General features: G+C 40.1%; 1 protein-coding gene across 4 annotated transcripts in view; it reads right to left on the reverse strand.

Annotated features, from left to right (window-relative positions):
* Positions 1 to 17,691, reverse strand: part of LOC120892546 (uncharacterized) — a 58,677-nt gene that overhangs the window by 28,999 nt on the left and 11,987 nt on the right. The gene's annotated exons all lie outside the window — the stretch shown is intronic.

The raw sequence follows: 17,691 nt of genomic DNA on the forward strand, positions 1-17,691 counted from the left end.
ACCCCTGGCCACTCCTCCCACTGCCTTTTCTAAATGCCCCCAGGTGAACTAGAAAATTCCCCATTGGCAGCAGAGCCTGGAAGTGGCATCCAGAAGGACCAGAGTTCCCCTTAGCGGAAGCTCTCTAAGGGCCCCCCCAGCCCCAGACAGCAGAAGATTCACTGAGAATCAGGCCTGTGAACTCTATCCAGTCTAGGCCACCCGGCCTCTTGGCAAGACCCACCTGGGCAGACACTCAAGCACCGCAGCCACACACAGAGCCACCTGAGAGAAGGGAAGTGATTCTTCCTGATCCACATTCTTCCACCCTCCATGTGTAAACCGAGCAAATTCTGTCCTTCCCTCCAGCATATCTGGGAAAACTGTATATACAGAATAAAATAGCAATGCGTGGAAAGAAGAGAAGCAGAGTAGTTTGTGTTTCCATGCTTGACCAGAACCCATAATACCCAAACTTCATCCTAGACCTGTTCTTTCACTGCTCAAAAATTATGTTGCTCATTTCCAAGATGTGGCCCTGATATAAAGCTTATCTGAGAAGTGAAATGATGGGGATGGACAGGGTATAAAAACTACCTTTATCAGAAATTTCTACTGTACTAATGTCTCTGAATAAATCATCTCTGGAAGTGTCTAATATTACTCCATTCTACAGAGGAGGAAACAGAAGCTCAGAGACATTCATTATTTACCCCAGATTTGTACGGCTGATATCTGAGCTAGGATTCAAACCCAGATTTTTAAAAACCCTGGGTTTTTTTTTGTTTTGTTTTGTTTTGTTTGTACCTGGGATTGAACTCAGGGACACTCAGCCCCTGAGCCATATCCCCAGCCCTTTTTTGTATTTTATTTAGGGAAAGGGATCACTTAGTTGCTTAGTGACTAGTCATTGCTGAGGCTGGCTTTGAACTTACAATCCTCCTGTCTCAGCCTCCTGAGCCACTGGGATTACATGCATGCACCACCACACCTGGCAAACCTTGTGCTTTTAACCAGTGAACAAAACTATACTGCTTAATTTTGTAGATAAGGCAAATGTGGACAGTATGAAAAGAACCAATTTATTCATTTAACAAGGATCAGTTTAACATCGATTTGGCAATGGTTTCATCAAAATTCTCATGACAAGGGCTGGGGCTGTAGCTCAGTGGCAGAGCGCTTGTCTAGCATGGGTGAGGCACTGGGACTGATCCTTAACACTACATACAAATAAACAAATAAAATACAGGCATTCTGTCCATCTACAACAACAAAGAAACTTGAAGAAAAAAATTCTCATGACAACCTTCTCAACAGCATTTGAAAGACGGAATTACAAAGGCATAAAATGTGTTCACCAGTCATATTCACAAAGATATTCATACACACACATTTAAGTTAAATGAATGGAATGGTACAAACACAGGAAGGCGCACAGGGCAGAACGCTGCATCATGTGATCCAATGGTCTGTTCTGTGGGTGTTAGGGGTTCCCTCCAGCCACACAGACAAGAACACGTACTGTTATACCCAGAAACTGAAAAGAGAGAGGCTAGTGTTGCCTCCCTCGTGAGCTTATCAAAGAGAACCCTACCCTAAAGCAATGTGGGATTCCCACTAGATCTAGGAACCAAACCAATGACAGGGAGAGACAAACTGATGAGACCCCAATAAAGTCTGGGGTTTAGCTGATAATAACATTCCAATGTAAATAATGTTTTGACAGATAGATCATAATTATGTAGAATATTCACAGTAGGGTGGGACTGGGTGCAGAGAACATTATACTGTTGACCCTAGAATAACACATAATGAACTGGAGAGTCCTATTACACGCTAATTTTTTTTTATGTTTTTTTATTGAAGACAAAATTTATAGCCTGGAAATATTGAAAAAATCGAGAGGATGTAATATATGTAGATTCTACCAATTTTATCATCTACTACCATAAAATATACACGAATCTGTTATTAAAAAGTGAAATGCAGGGGGCTGGGGATGTGGCTCAAGCGGTAGTGCGCTCGCCTGGCATGCGTGCGGCCCGGGTTCAATCCTCAGCAGCACATACAAACAAAGATGTTGTGTCCGCCGAGAATTAAAAAATAAATATTGAAAATTCTCTCTCTCTCTCTCTCTCTCTCTCCTCTCTCACTCTCTCTTTAAAAAAAAAAAAAAAAGTGAAATTCAGGGGCTGGGGTTGTGACTTGGGGTAGAGTGCTTACCTAGCATGTGTGAAGGACTGGGTTCGATTCTCAGCACCAGGTACAAATATATAAAATAAAGGTCCATTGGGCTGGGGATGTGGCTCAAGCAGTAGCGTGCTCGCCTGGCACGTGTGCGGCCCGGGTTCGATCCTCAGCACCACACAAAAAGATGTTGTGTACACCGAAAACTGAAAAATAAATATTAAAAAATTCTCTCCCTCTCTGTTAAAAAAAAAATAAAGGGGGGCTGGGGATGTGGCTCAAGCGGTAGCGCGCTCGCCTAGCATGCGTGCGGCCCGGGTTCGATCCTCAGCAGCACCACATACCAACAAAGATGTTGTGTCCGCCAAGAACTAAGAAAAAAATAAATAAATGTTAAAATTCTCTCTCTCTCTCTCTCTGTCCCCCTCTCTCTCTCACTCTCTCTTTAAAAAAAATAAAAATAAATAAAGGTCCATTGACAACGAAATTTTTTTTAAAAAAAGGTGAAATGCATAACACTTTTGCACACACAGACCATACCTGGTGCCATTCACAGCTAACAGAAATGGAAACAAATGTAAATATTCAGTATGAAACCATAATTACATAAAATTAACTGGAGTGCACACTGTAGTACTGTAATGGTTTCATAGCTACCTCCTGTTGCTGTTGTGGTGAGCTCAAGCAATAAAGTACACGCTTAAAACATCATGTGACCCTAATCAGCTCCATGTGAGCAGTTCCTCTGTCTAGTATATTGTACATCACGATAAAAACAGATTTCTTGCGGTTCTTATGCATTTTTCACCATATAACATACAAAATACAAGTTAATCAACTGTTTATGTTATCCATTAAGGTTAGCAGTCAACTGCAGGCTATCAGCAGTTAAGTTTGAGGGGAGTCAAAATTTATATATGGATTCTCAACTGCTCTGGGGGTTTGGCACCCTGACTCTGCATCACTTGACCCTGTTCAAGTGTCAACTGTACTATCTTCAGAACTTTTCAGCAAATCTAAAGTTATTCTAAAATAAAATATTTGATTTTAAAGTTAAGATTTAAATAGAAAATGAGAACGAGAATAGGAAATCATCTTCCTAGCCCCTTACATCCATAGACGTAAACCATAAAAGATAGTTTTGCAAATGTTGAAATATATATGGTTTACACAGCTATTAAAATCATTGACTGGGTATATTTAAAGACATACAAAATGATTCTCAGAGATTAGAAATACACATCAGCTAGACCAGAATCTTGCTTTGTCTGAGTAACTCTCCAGGGAGCTATTCTCCTGTGAGTACTTCATTAGGAAGGATTCTCTTTGCTGCGATGGGTATTAAAAGATTCTGCCACTAGACACAAAAGAATAATTGAAAAAAAAAACAGCAAAAAATGCCATCTTCTCGGAGAAAGACTTGACATCTTAAAATGTCATTTTTTCCCCCTAAGCAATCTGTAAACTTAATGTTTCCCAAAAAGGCTAACTATTTTTGTAGAAGTAGATGATTTCGATATCCATAAGTAAGCAAGCATCTCCATGAAAATTTGGAAAAAGAAAAGTAATGAAAGTGAGTAAGTTCTGCCACATTTAAAAATTCATAATAAAAGTACAGATTCAAAAGCAAAGTGGGCCAGGCACAGTGGCACACACCTGTAATCCTAGTGACTTCAGAGGCTGAGACAGAAAGACCGCAAGTTCCAAGCCAGCTGAGACTCTAAGCAACTTAGTGAGACCCAGTCTCAAAACAAAAAATAAAAAGGCCTGGGATGTAGCTAAGCTGTAGAATACCCCTGGGTTCAATCCTGAGTACTGCAAAACAAAAAACAAAACAACAACAAAAAACAAACAAACAAACAAAAAAAAACAGTAGTACTAGTGTTTGACTGAACAAACTAATCAATGGAATAAAGTAGAATGTCCAAAAATAGATCTAAATTCACAAGGGAACTCAATATATAATGCTAATTCTCAAGGCACTAATGAGAAGATATGTTATTCAATAAGTGATATTGAGGCAAGTGGGTGGTGATATGGGAAATATCACTAACACTGGTTTTTGACTTACAGCTTCCACCAAAATAAATTCTAAATGCATTAAATATGAAATCATAGACAAAGACAAACATATGGTAAGATTTTTTAAAATAATCTATTTTGGGAAAAGTCTCTTAGAATAAAATGCAAAAATCTATAAATCATAACAGATAAAAATATATACATGACTACATAAAAATATGAACCTTCGACTTTGGAGGAAAAAAGCTAAATAAATAAAATACAAACAGTAAACTGGAAAGTGTACTTACAATTCATTCAAAAGACTCTTTGAAGTTATGCAAAGATGTTCATTCCTACTTAAGAAGAGTATATTAAGGCAATATTTCATATTAGCAAAGATGGAAGTCTGATATATTGTGTTATCAAGAGTTTAAGGAAGCAAATGCTCTCATCTATAGGGAGTATAAAATGGTATGATCTTCACTGAAAGCAATTTGGCAATATGATTTCAATCAAAACCACAGTACTGGGGCTAGGGGTGTAACTCAGTGGTACTAGCCTTGCCTAGCATGCACAAGGCCCTGGGTTCGAGCCTCAGCAGCACAAAAACAAACAAAAACCACAGTGCTTATCCCTTCTGACACAGCATTGTGACTGTTATTTACCCTTCGGGCACATTCTCAAAACTGCAAAGTCACACAAATTCAAGAATATTAATTGCCACATTGTTCATGATAGTCAAAGATTAAAAACTACCAAAGGATCCATCAATAAATGACAAGTTAAATAAACTAGGGAATACACACTACATATAAAAAGAATGAAGCCACTCTATCAGAACTGAGAGCTAGACTGAGAGCCAAAGGCTTCTAGAATAGATTCAGTTAAAAAGACAAACAATGAAACAACGAATGGTATGCCATCTTTTGGTGTGTGTGTGTGTGTGTGTGTGTGTGTGTGTGTGTGTGTGTGTGTAAATGGATATGCAGACGGTGTAGGAGAACAGTGTGATGGGGAGGCAAACATGAGAGGTGATGAACTTTGTTTTTCTTTTTGGGCCTCATTTTTTATAAACATAATGAACATTAATTCCATTTCAAATAAGAAAAATAAACAAAGTTAATTTTCCTAAGGAACTTAATCAAATGCCCTGGAACTACCCAAATTCACTTTTGAAAAGGAAAGAAAGTGAAAACAAATAGAACCACCTGGCCTTTTAGGCCCCTCTCCCTGATCCTAAGCAGTCCCCACCCTCTTGCTAGGGAAACAATGCTGTGTTAAACCCTCAAAGCCTCCCAGCTCAGTTGTTAAGGTAATTGTGTTTACTCTTTTCCAAACAAAGTAATTTGAATCAGAAAAGTAAATGTGCTCTGTCTTCAGGTTCTTTGATGTCATCTTCCTCCTTGCTCTGGAGTGTGCGATGCCCGCCCACAGCACGGCTGCCCAGGGCAGTGCAGACAAATTCCCTAAGCATTGCCATAGCTACACCATTCTGCCTGTGATAATGATGTAAAACAAATAAAACATAGGGAAAATCAAATTTGAAATAAAACAATAGACCCTGCAGAACATAAGCCAGGGGGATTTCTTCTTCTCTTTTAACATTGGGGAGATGATGAAACTTTGGAGATTTTTTAAATATCAGAATGATTTTTAGGATGGGTGAAGTCCCAGAGATAGGACTATTTTCTTTCCTGAAAATAACATCTGATCAAGGCAAATGGCATGTTTGAAACATTAAGAGCCAGCGCCTGTACCTCCTAAGCCCATCAGATGATTTCCCTCTGGATGACCTGTGTTCAACATCACATTAGCTCTAACTGTGATTTTAGGATTTTAAGTTCCTAAGACTCCGAAGCTAGTAACTGCTTATCTGCCCAGGCCAGATCTATGCAGGAAGAGGACTGAGAGTCCATGCTGTATTAGATGAACTATCTGAGTTATCCCAGTAAAACCCTCCAGTTTGTGGGCCACCTACTGTCTCCACTGCCCTAAACACACACTCCACAGTGTCTCCTTTCTCAGTGATACACTACTGGGTCTACTTGCCTGGATTTGGCTTCCTGTCCCTCTTTCACCCTTTTAACACTCTTTCCCCCCATTTTCCTTGTAACATCAGATTTAGACTTGGAAGTCATTTTAAGAAGAAAATAAAATTAGAAAAAGATTCAAAAGATCTGCTAGAATATGCTTCGTTCATTTGACACCCAGAGGTTAAGCTTCTATAATGGCTTCTAAATCCTTGGATTTTCTTTCTTTCTTTCTTTCTTTTCCACTACTTTATGTACATGCAATAAAAACATTCCTTTTAGACTTTAGAAATTCTAAATAAAACAAGAACAAAAGAGTGCTCCTTCTTTTCAACTCTCCACCCAAATGTTACCATTGTAAATCAAGGTAGCCAAGTAAATTAACCACTGGCATTTAAATGTTTGCTGTCGCAAATATTTATTCCTTCCCACTCCTCCAAATTTGTTCTATATAAAACAATGCTCATAAAAACAATAAATATTCATTGTTTGTCTACTAAAATTTTTAGATCAAAGTACTGTGTGGCCCAAATCCTCAATAGTAAAAAGTAATGCTCTTTGTTCAACAGGAAGCCTGACCCTTCCCAATAGCGACTTAACCAAGTTTGGTTTCCATTTATCTCTAAGCGCTAGGTGAAGACACAATGATGTGATTGTCGTTCCACATTTGCATAGTGCACTTTGCAACTGGAGTTTCATTTATTCCCTTTGATGCCATGTATGCTAGAATGGGACACATTTGGCATCAGACCTGGGTTTGAATCCAGGTACTGTCTCTATCACCAGCCACTGTTAGGTGACTACAATACAGTTTTGTCTTGATAAGTCTACTTCAAAGGGATGCTGTGATGTTGAAGGAGCTGAATTTCAGTTTCCATAGCTGCTGGACCACAGCAGTCCTGTCCGTAGTCACAAGTACCACATTATGTTGTTTTTCTTTTCTCTTTTATTTTAAATTTAATTTTATTTTTTACACAAATGGAGCACAAATTTTCATTTCCCTGATTGTACATAATGTAGAGTCACACCATTTGTGCAATCATACCAGTATATAGAGTAATAATGTCCGGGTCATTCCACCATCTTCCCCCACATACCTCTCCTCCATTTTTCCCCACCTCTGCCCAATCCAAAGTTCCTACCATGTTGTTTTTCTATATTTGCATATTTGCCTCCCACTACTGGAAAGCAAATTCCTGCCCCTGGGAGGAACTAGGTCTCGTTTCTCTCTGTATCCTTGGAATAGGGTCCAAAGGTATAGACTTCAGCATATTTAATATTTTGTTCTTATTTGAGATCACAAAACCACTACTATGCTTCCATCAAGCCCCCCAGCAAGAGGGTACAAGAGCCTCCATCTTTTCTGCTTCATTCCTACTTCCCCTTACCCTCCCTCGCTAAAGTTTATAGGGGCTATGAAGACCTCTGAGAAGAGGGTTCTGGGGTCCCCAACCCCAGACCATGCTAGATTGGAAGAAACCATCCTCACCATTCCCTCCCTGAGTAGGGAAGTCCTTCATACAAGAGGTGGGACACAGGCTGAGTAGTGAAGGATGTTCAAATATGGGACAAATGGCCTCCATTAATTGAGCTTTGCTTTAAGACCCCTTCCCCACATACATGCCTGTGCATGAGCCATGCACTCACACGCACATACACTCACACACAACTCCCTAGCTCAGAGTACCAGCAGCCAGCAGCTGTTAAGAGAGAGTTTCAGGGCATCTGTACCTCTCTGCTGGCCGGATTTCCTCTGCCCAGTGGGAAAAAACAGGGCTGTGTTTCCCTAAGGTAGAGTCCCCACCCCAAAGCCTTTGTCTCTGTGCCTTGTTAAGTGACAAAGTTCTTGTCCCTGGGGACATACTCTTGAGTAATGAACTTGGCAAACAACTTTAAAATGACTACTAACAAACCACTAAAGGCCATAGTCCTCTAAGTGCCGGTGGACATACCTTTCAGACCATACATGAAGAGAGGACTCCGGATAGTTAGTCTGGATAAACACTTTTCGGTGAGATGGATACTATCCTACTAAATTATTCTGAGACACACATTTGTTGATGGGCTATGGATCCACTATTTTAGCAGTTAATATGAGAGAGAGAACTGTCAGGCACTGTCCCTGCCTTCACCAGACTCCATGAGAGGCAGTATAAGCCTAAGTTTGGTTTGGTTTGGTTGTTCCTTTGAGTCCTTGGTGAAAGGCACAATCCATCCTTTCAAGGGACCTATGGATACAAGAAAAGGAGGCAAACGTGGAAACAAATCACAGGTATGCAGAGCAGACTTCTCCCTAGGTGAAGTTCCAGGGTGGCAGGCAAACATGATCATGCTCCCTGGGTAAGGAAGTCCTTCATAGAAGAGGTGTGACAGGCCAAGTTGTGAAGGATGTTCAAACATGGGACCGATGATGACGACTGGAAAGGCATTCCAGATGCAGGGAAAGCATGAGCACAGGCCTGAGAAACTGCATGGAGTTGAACAAACAGAGCCTGCAAGACAAGCCTGCATCATATGGTGCAAGGCCACTGACTGGGAGAAAGGATCCAGGGAGAATCAGAGGCAGACCATAAAGTGACTTCTTGTAAGCAGCTGGAGATGACGGAAAAGATGCTGTGGTTGGACACATTTTCCCTTGGATCACCATTTTTTGGGGGGGGGGCGGTACCAAGGATTGAACTCAGGGGCACTCAACTACTGAGCCGTATCCCCAGCCCTTTTTTGTATTTTATTTAGAGATAGTATTTTTAAAAAATATTTCTATCTTTAATTGGTACATAATAATTGTACATATTTATGGGGTATGCACACGTGTCATGATCCCTTTGATAAATGTTCATCTTTATTCATTTTAAATGTAACAATAAAATGTTCATTGCTAAAGGAAAATCAAGTAGTATAGAAGGTCAGGGAAAAGGAGGCAAATGACCCTGCCCCATTTCCTAGAGGTATGCTTTAATGCCCATCTTCTGGACTTTTCATTGAAGAGTGTTTTGAATAAGAAAGGGCCATGATCAGACTTTGTATTAAAAACATCACTGTGGGCATAAGGTGTGCGGTGACTAGAGGGGGGGAGATAACTTCTGTAAGTGACTGGGTGGTTCCTTCAGAGGGACAACTCTTTGGTTGCTGAGGCAGCTGTTTACTCAGCAGTGATGAAGGTGAGGGAGAAGGAAGTCAAGAACGATATCCTGATTTTGGCTTCTGTTAATGAGACTGTAAACACAGAAGAAACATCGGTTTGGGGAGGGGATATGAGTATAATTTTAGACATGATGAGTTTGACAAGGCCATGGGAAGTCAGCTAAGGAAACCCAAGTCTAGAGCTCAGGAGAAAAACTGGGCTTAAAGAAGTGGACAGGGAGAACATTTCATGAGATGAAGGAGGTCACTCAAGAGAATCAGAGGAAGGGCTGCATTTAAAAAATGAGCAGAGATTGTCAAGCTCTCTGGGGATACGGAGAAGGAAAACCCAGGAGGCGGAGGAGAAGAGCAAGGGAAATCAGAAGGTCAGGGGAGGATGTCAGGAAGGCACAGCGGTGGCTGATGCTGTGAGGGGAATGAGGTATCTAGCAAGGGAACCAGCTTTTCTCAGAGTGCAACTCGAACAAGTGCAGTGAGTCACTTAAATATATCATTAGAAAAGAATAGGAAAGCAACATAGCACAAGGTTGGCAATACTAATTTCTACCTGTTAAAATTACGGGAGATTGCTATTATGTTCTAGAAGAGAGCTATGGAATATGGGAGGAAGAAGATGCACTATTTCAAAGGCAACTATTTAAAAACAGATGAAGCAAATTTATTTTACATGCCCAAGTATTTAAACTTGTAAGAGAAGATACCAACTTTATGAGGGATAGGGCATAAAATAATACAGCTGTTAGATATTACTACTTGCCATTTAGTAAAGGTACCTGGGGAAATCCCCTATTTCCTCCGAAGATCCCAAAGAGCCAGTTCAGCTTCCCCCAGGAGGGTGCTCCCCCAACGTTAGCCATTTGAGTCTATGATTTTCACCAAATCCCTTTACCACCAGAGTTATGATCCAATAAACATCCTATTTAGGCCAACTCCCTTTTTAAATTTAAGTGGATTCATTTGTTCTGGGGGTGTGTTTCAGTAGTAGAGCATGTGCCTAGCACTCGTGAGGTGATAGCTTCAATCCCCAGCATCATGCACACACATGCATGAACACACACACACACACACACACACACACACACACACACAACAATAAATGGATCTAATGTATCACAATAGTAAATAAAAACTATCATCATAATAAATAGAAAAGAACTAAAAAATACATATAAGGAATAAAAAATGTTCTTAGAAATTCTAACAAGTTGCCCTCACCAACCGAACATTTGTAGCCTAAGGCCTGATCTCTGATAAAAAGGGAGATTAACAAGCACTAGAAGTGGTTAAAGATTACATGGACTGTTTTAGTTGGATTTCCCCAGAACCAAGCCCTGTGATAGGAATTCAGTTGCAACCAGGTGAGGTGGCACACCCCTGTAATCCCAGCAACTCAGGAGGCTTGGGCAGGAGATGGCAAGTTTGAGGACAGCCTGGGCAATTTAGTGAGACCCTTAGCAATTTAGTGAGATACTGTCTCAAAAAAAAAAATAATAAATTCATTTGCAAGTAGTTTACTTGAAAGGTAAAAGAAACATGGAAACATGAATAGAGTTGGGAAGTAAGGTGGAAAGGGGAAGCCACCAAATGATGAGGGATCAAGTCAGCTATCACTCTCGAAGTAAAGTACAATCCCCCTGGGGAAACTCTAGGAGACAGTGTGACAGCTCAGAGTTGGTCTACACAAAGGGTGAGAGCGCTGTGGCATTTATACACCAATTCCTGTCAGCCATTGGTTCAAGGCTGATCCCCAGGATATTAATTCCCCAGCATTCCAGGGCTGCCTTGTAGGCAGCAAAGCAAACCCCAGAGGCAGGAGAAAAGGCCTGGCAGGCACACACACTGACTTGATAAAGGTGAAGAAATGTGGGCAAGGTTCCAACAGAGGCTTAGCTCTAGGGCCTAAACTGAGATTGACAGAGAAAAGGAAAGGAAATGGCTTTCTTATTATTCAAGTCAAAGGAATTTATTGCTGGGCCTGTAAATCACTCAAAATCATCTTCCATACCACCAAGTTAAGGCTCCCCCTACCCCTGGAAACTTCCAGGCCTGGTTAAATCTCATCCACATCAGGCCACTGAAAGACCTTTTATGATATGCATTTGAAATGGGCCTATTATTATCTGCCTGCCCAATGAGTTTCTAAGATTCTCCTCTGTAGAAGCAAGTTAGTATGATGAAAAGCTATTGCTAATGACACAGACAAGTCAGAATATAATTTATCATTTTCAAAAAGCAATTTTTAGCTAGGTGCCAAGGTGCACACCTATAATCCCCATCTACTCAGGAGGCTGAGGCAGGATGGCTGCAAATTCAAGGCCAACCTTGGCAACTGGCAAGATTCTGTCTCAAAATAAAATTTAAAAAGCTGGGAATGTAGCTTACTGGTAGACAACTTGCCTAGCAAGTGTGAGGCCCTGGGTTCAATCCCCAGTAGTGCCAAAAAAAAAAAAAAAAAAAAAGAAAGAAAGAAAGAATTTTTACCCTTATAAAAGGACCCACTAGGCCAGCATAGTTGTACACGCCTGTAATCCCAGCAGCTAGGGAGGCAGAGAGATCACAAGTTCAAAGCCAGCCTCAGCAAAAGTGAGGTGCTAAGCAACTCAGTGAGACCCTGTCTCTAAATAAAATAGAAAATAAGGCTGGAGATGGGGCTCAATGGTCGCGTGTCCTTGAGTTCAATCCCTGGTACCTGCCCTACCCCAAAGGACCCATTAAATGCCTTCCAGTAACAGCTTCCTTGATTCATTTAGAATGAAGATACACTCACTTAAGGATCACAGGGAAAAAGTGCATAGGTACCATCTGCTACCACATATGTGTATATGTATTTTTGTAGATATTATTTCACTCAATAAACATTTATTAGACTCTACTTACATGTCAGGGACAATTCTAGGTGCCTGGTTTACAGCAATGAAGGAAACAGAAAAAGTCTCTTACTATTAGGGAATGACATTCTAGTGGGTAAGAGAGTCAATCAACAGATAAAATATATGGGATGCCAGATAGTGATAAGCACTACATATTAAACAGGAAAAGACAGAGTACTGGTGGCTGGGGAAGGGGTTAGAATTTCAAAGGTGATCAGAGAGGACTTTAATATTAAGTGACGTTTGATCTTGAGAACTTCTTTGGAGGTTCTAGAGGGGAGTGCAGCAGCTCAAATACACCTGACTGAAAAACAGTTGTCCTCTATCAGAGAAGGTTGTCCTCTTTGAGCACACAGCTTTAGAAAGACAAGCACAGGAGCAGTGTGGATGGAAGGGGACATACATCTAACCACCCAGGTCAGCCAAATCAACTCTGGAAATCAATGGGGTGACAGATGTTGCAGCCAAATTGCCTTCACATCCAATAAAGGACATTTGGAAGGATCTGAAGGAGGTGAAGGAGTAAGCCATGTGAAGAATTGAGGAAAAAATTACTACAGAGAGAGTAGTAATCTAAAACTAGCCTGTGCAAAGATCCTGGAGCAAGAACATGCCTCAGATTTTGAGAAATAGCAAGAAAACTCTTTTGGCTAGGGCAGAGTAAGCAAAAAGAATAGTAGCAGGTGACAAGTAGAAGGCAAGTGTGGATCACGTAAGCCTTGTAGACCAACATGAAATGGTGAACTGCTAGAAGAGTTCTCAGCAGAGGGCAGACAAACTGATTTAGATTTAAGAGGAATACTGGCAGCTTTGCAGATGATTGGCAGGAAAGGTAAGGCAGAAACTGGGAGGCCAGTAAGGAGGCTGTTGTCAAAATCCAGATGAAAGATGATGGTAGCTTAAGCTAAGTCAGAGGGAAGTAATTGGTTTGGGTGGTGTTGTGTAAAGTATTTGTAGAGGGATTAGATGTGGACAGAGAGATAAAGAGGAGGATGAGGGGCTGGGGATATAGCTCAGTTGGTAGAATGCGTGCCTCACATGCACAAGGCCCTGGGTTCAACCCCCAGCACCACCAAAAAAGAAAAAGAAAAAAAAAAAAAGGAGGATGAAGGATGGTTTCAAAGCTTCTGGCCCAAGCAACTAGAAAACATACCTGCCATTTCTTGAAATAGACATGACTACAGAACAGGAATTTCTCCATCATTGGATTTTGAAAGTGAAGTACCCATTATACATCCAAATGGCAAGGTTTACAGGCAGCTGAATATGCAAATCTACATAAATCAAGGTCTAGGTCTAGGCCACAGATGACTCTGTGAGTTAATAGCCTGTATGGTCTGCTTAAAGGGAGAACTGTTGAGGTCTTTGGGGGAATGAAGAGAAGGGCTGAGAGACTGAGCCATAGGGGCACTCCACCAACCAGAGGTCAGGGAGAAGATGAGCAGCAAGCAAAGGAGACAGAGAAGGGGCAAGGAAACAAGGAAAGCAGCAGCTGATGGCATCCTGGGAGCAAGGAAAAAGAGTAGTTGAAGAATGTATAATCAACTGTGTCAAAATGCTAGCAATGGATCAGATAAGGCATTAAAGACTATCAGATTAAACAGTTTTGGTGGAAAGCTGGGGCCAAGAGCACATCTGGAGTATGTTCCAAGGAGAATAAGAGGAATGTAAGTTCATTTGCTATCCTCTTTAGGCTTGTGATTTCAATACTGCTTAGAACCTAAAGAATGTCTTATTATTTCCCTGGCAAAGTGAAGTATAATTGAATAGAGTTCCACTCAACTTTAACTAATTAATTTCATTTTTAAGTTTTTTTCCAATGGGAAAGTATTTTGTGTAAGTTATTTATTTACTTATTTAGGCAGGTAGTTTCCAGTGCTGGGGATTAAACCCAGGACCTTGTACATGCTAAGCATGCACTCTCTCACTGAGTGATACCCCTGGCCCTAAGTTATTTCAATGATTGGTTTAATTCTCTGCTTTACTTTTTACTTGAACAAAATATTGGTTATACTATAGTATCTCTTATAGTATATATGATGGATACACTGCATACATAATCTATAGAGTAAGTAAATGTCTTATAGTGTATAAAATAATAAGTCCTTCCTTCTTTATTCTCTGGTGAGGGACTGGTGATTTGGAAGATAGGAAAAAAAGAGAAGAAAAAGAGGATAAGCAATACTTCTGAATTATCTACAACCTGCATGATGGAGTCAGTTCTATTTTAATCCAGTATCAACATAATTAATGGACACGAACTCACTTCATCAGTGTTCACAGTGAGGCTGGCAGCATAATTGCCGAAAACATGGCACAATGTAAATTGAGTTACCAAAATAAAAAGAAAAGAGAAATCGCCCCCTCCTTCCTTTTAAATTAAATCTTGTGTCATGTTCCTGGTTAGATCTTAATACAACCCTGTTTTTAACTATATAAATTAGTTTCAATGTTTGCAATACAATTTTTTATTTGATTACAAATTCCTCTTTCATCTCTCTAAGACTAGAAGAAACTCTGAGGAAATAGGATATCACTCATCCTCTGATTAACTGGAAGTGAGGGCAGAGTATTATTCACAGGATCATAGTCCTAGGCTACAAATATAATTATTATTGTTTTCTTTTTCTTTTTTTTTCTTCTTTTTCTTCTTTCTCTTTAATAATAATTTTAAAAAGAGTAGAAAGAGACATTATGGTTGAAATAGTGTTACTTCCATGAAATGTTTATTCTACAGTGCTGGAAACTCTAAGATAACAGCCTTGTATTCAAATGTGAGAGGCAGAAAATGTAATTTACTTGAAGCATTAAGTGAAACAGAATAGAGTTTTTTTTTTTTTAATCATCCATAGTAAGTGAAATACAGTAACTAATGTACAATGTCCATTCGATTTTCAACATTTCTTCCAATTTTAGGAACCAAGAAATAAGTAAATATAATGATAGTAATTTTCATTTAAAGATCATTTTTGTTGCTGCAATTGTTGGAGTAATTAATATAATTAATAACTAATCATTGAGCTTTAATTCTTGCATTGAAAACAAACACCCACCTTGGTTAACAGGTAAAGGAAAGAGACAAGAAGTGGTTAGCTATTATGTAAACTTCCTCTCCTGCTAACTTCTAAGATTATAATTTAACTTACATCATTGCTGTCTGTCCAATTGCTCTCCTCATTGAAATGAATATTTCATCTGAGTCTCAGCTTACTTACTATTTCTAACTCACATAGCCACTTTCTAAAGGTGTTTCTCACCTTGCTGACTTCCTGGCAACCAATCCACCACTTTGGACACCAAATCGTCCTTCCTATCGGTTCTAATTCCCTTCATTTTCAGGGGTCAGACTATGAAATTCTCATAGCGCACCAGTGGAAACAGTTTATCAAGTGATTTCACACCCCACATGCTGCAGGACCTGGGAAGAAAGGGGAGGGGTAAAAAAGCCAGAAGCTCTGGAGGGTTTCACAGGCCATACTTGGAGCAAATCCTTAATGCTGTTTTCACATTATTGTTTTTATTTCCCTCACAGCATGCAATGCCTTTTTGGACTCTTGGGAGAGTCATCCAAGAGGCTCTGACAGTTAGCTAAGAAATTGTCTGACCTTAGCCATGCTTCAACACATTCCATAGTCCCCTTTGGACAATTCTGACCTATTTATTGATCAGATTATTTTGACATGGCTTATATTTAAGTTGATTAAATTTTTCCCTTTCTGAAATCCAGGTTTATGTTCATGTTGAGAGAGGGAAAGAGAAAAAGAGATAAACGTCAGTTATCTCACAATAAAGGGGAAAACATCAGACTATGTCCCATCAGTATTTTCCAATACTTCCATTAAGGGAAATTCAGAAAATGTTCTTTTTTTCACATGGTGTGCAATTTTGTGCCACAGCCAAAAAACACTCCTGTGTTCAATTGCATGTTTGTGTGGACTAGAGCAGACAGCAGTAGGAGGAATGCTAAGCCTGGAAGGCATGTGCTGGGGGCACGCATGAAACCTCTGTATTGCTTCCCTGTGTTTTTGCACCCACCAAAGAGCCTCATATTCCCAAGTCTCTGAAAATTACCCTATCACTTGCTCCTACAGCCTCCTCCCCTAGAACTTCCATGTCTGGAGAAAACAAGATTTCAAGGCCAGCCTCAGCAATTTAGCAAGATCCTATCTTAAAATTTTAAAAAACAGTTGGGGATGTAGATCAGTGGAACAGTACTCCTTGGTTTAATCCTCAGTACTAAAAGGGGGGAAAGGGGGAGCTTAAAAGTGACCTGAGGGTTGTGGTTGTGGCTCAGTGGTAGAGTGCATGTATGTTGGATCCTTGGCATCACATAAAAATGAATAAATAAAATAAAGGTCTAAAAAATGTTGTTTCTGTTTTAAAAAAGAAAAGTGATCTGAACCAGGTGCAGTGGCATATGCCTGTAATCCCAGCGGCTTGGGAGGCTGAGGCAAGAGGACTGCAAGTTCAAAGCCAACCTCAGCAAAAGCAAAGTGCTAAGCAACTCGGTGAGACCCTATCTCTAAAGAAATACAAAACAGGGATGAAGATGTGGCTCAGGAGTTGAGTACCCCTGATTTCAATCCCTGGCTTCCCCCCCACCCCCAGAAAGTGACTTTAAAATGTGTTTATTCCATAGGGGAAATTTCTGGGGTGACTAGACTATCTTGTCTAGAGCAATGGTTCCATAAGTGTGTAGTATTTTCCAATCTCATTGAATGGTACACTAAAGACCTATGCACTTTGGTGTTTAAATTTTACTTAAAAATTTTTAAAAAGCCCATCTTGATGATTGCTATATACCATCAGAACCCTTTTGTACCAACTTCTGCCTGTACCAGGTGGCCCAGAAATTGTGCCTGCTGTGATGTAGTAGCTCCAACCCTGACTTAACCTCCTTTTCCTCTTCCTTTACGAATTGTTTGCCGCAGTCCGGCTGCAGCAAAATAACTGGGGGGTGACGAACAACTTGTGTACATTGATACAGCAGGAGTGGGAGCCGTTTATTGAAGGACAGGAGGGGTAGATATACATAATTACACACAGCTTATCTTAATTAACATAAACTAGATACAGCAGTCAACCAATAAGGAATCTCCACACTTAATGGCTTGCTGGTGTTACTTCACAGACTACTCCCTCTGGCAAAATGCCAAGCGCCATCTTGACTTGTTTACACACCTTAACAGTTGTTATTATCAAAATTCTCTAGGATGGGCTCATTTGTTTTTAAAATCTTTTTATCATATTACATTTAAATTCTGATTACTTTAAAAATGTTGGTTCCTTGCATATGTTTTTAAAAAGCACAAAGAAAGTAAAAATCACTCATGCTTCCAGTACTCAAAGGAAACTAACGTTAGTATTTTAATGTCTATCCTTCCAGATATAGCCAACACATATTGACTGAGTATTCACTTTGTGCCAGGAAATTGTTCTGAACACTGGATATGCTTTGGTAAAGACAATATCCCTGT

Source organism: Ictidomys tridecemlineatus, chromosome 9 (genome assembly GCF_052094955.1).
Source record: "Ictidomys tridecemlineatus isolate mIctTri1 chromosome 9, mIctTri1.hap1, whole genome shotgun sequence".
Taxonomy (NCBI): Eukaryota; Metazoa; Chordata; class Mammalia; order Rodentia; family Sciuridae; genus Ictidomys; species Ictidomys tridecemlineatus.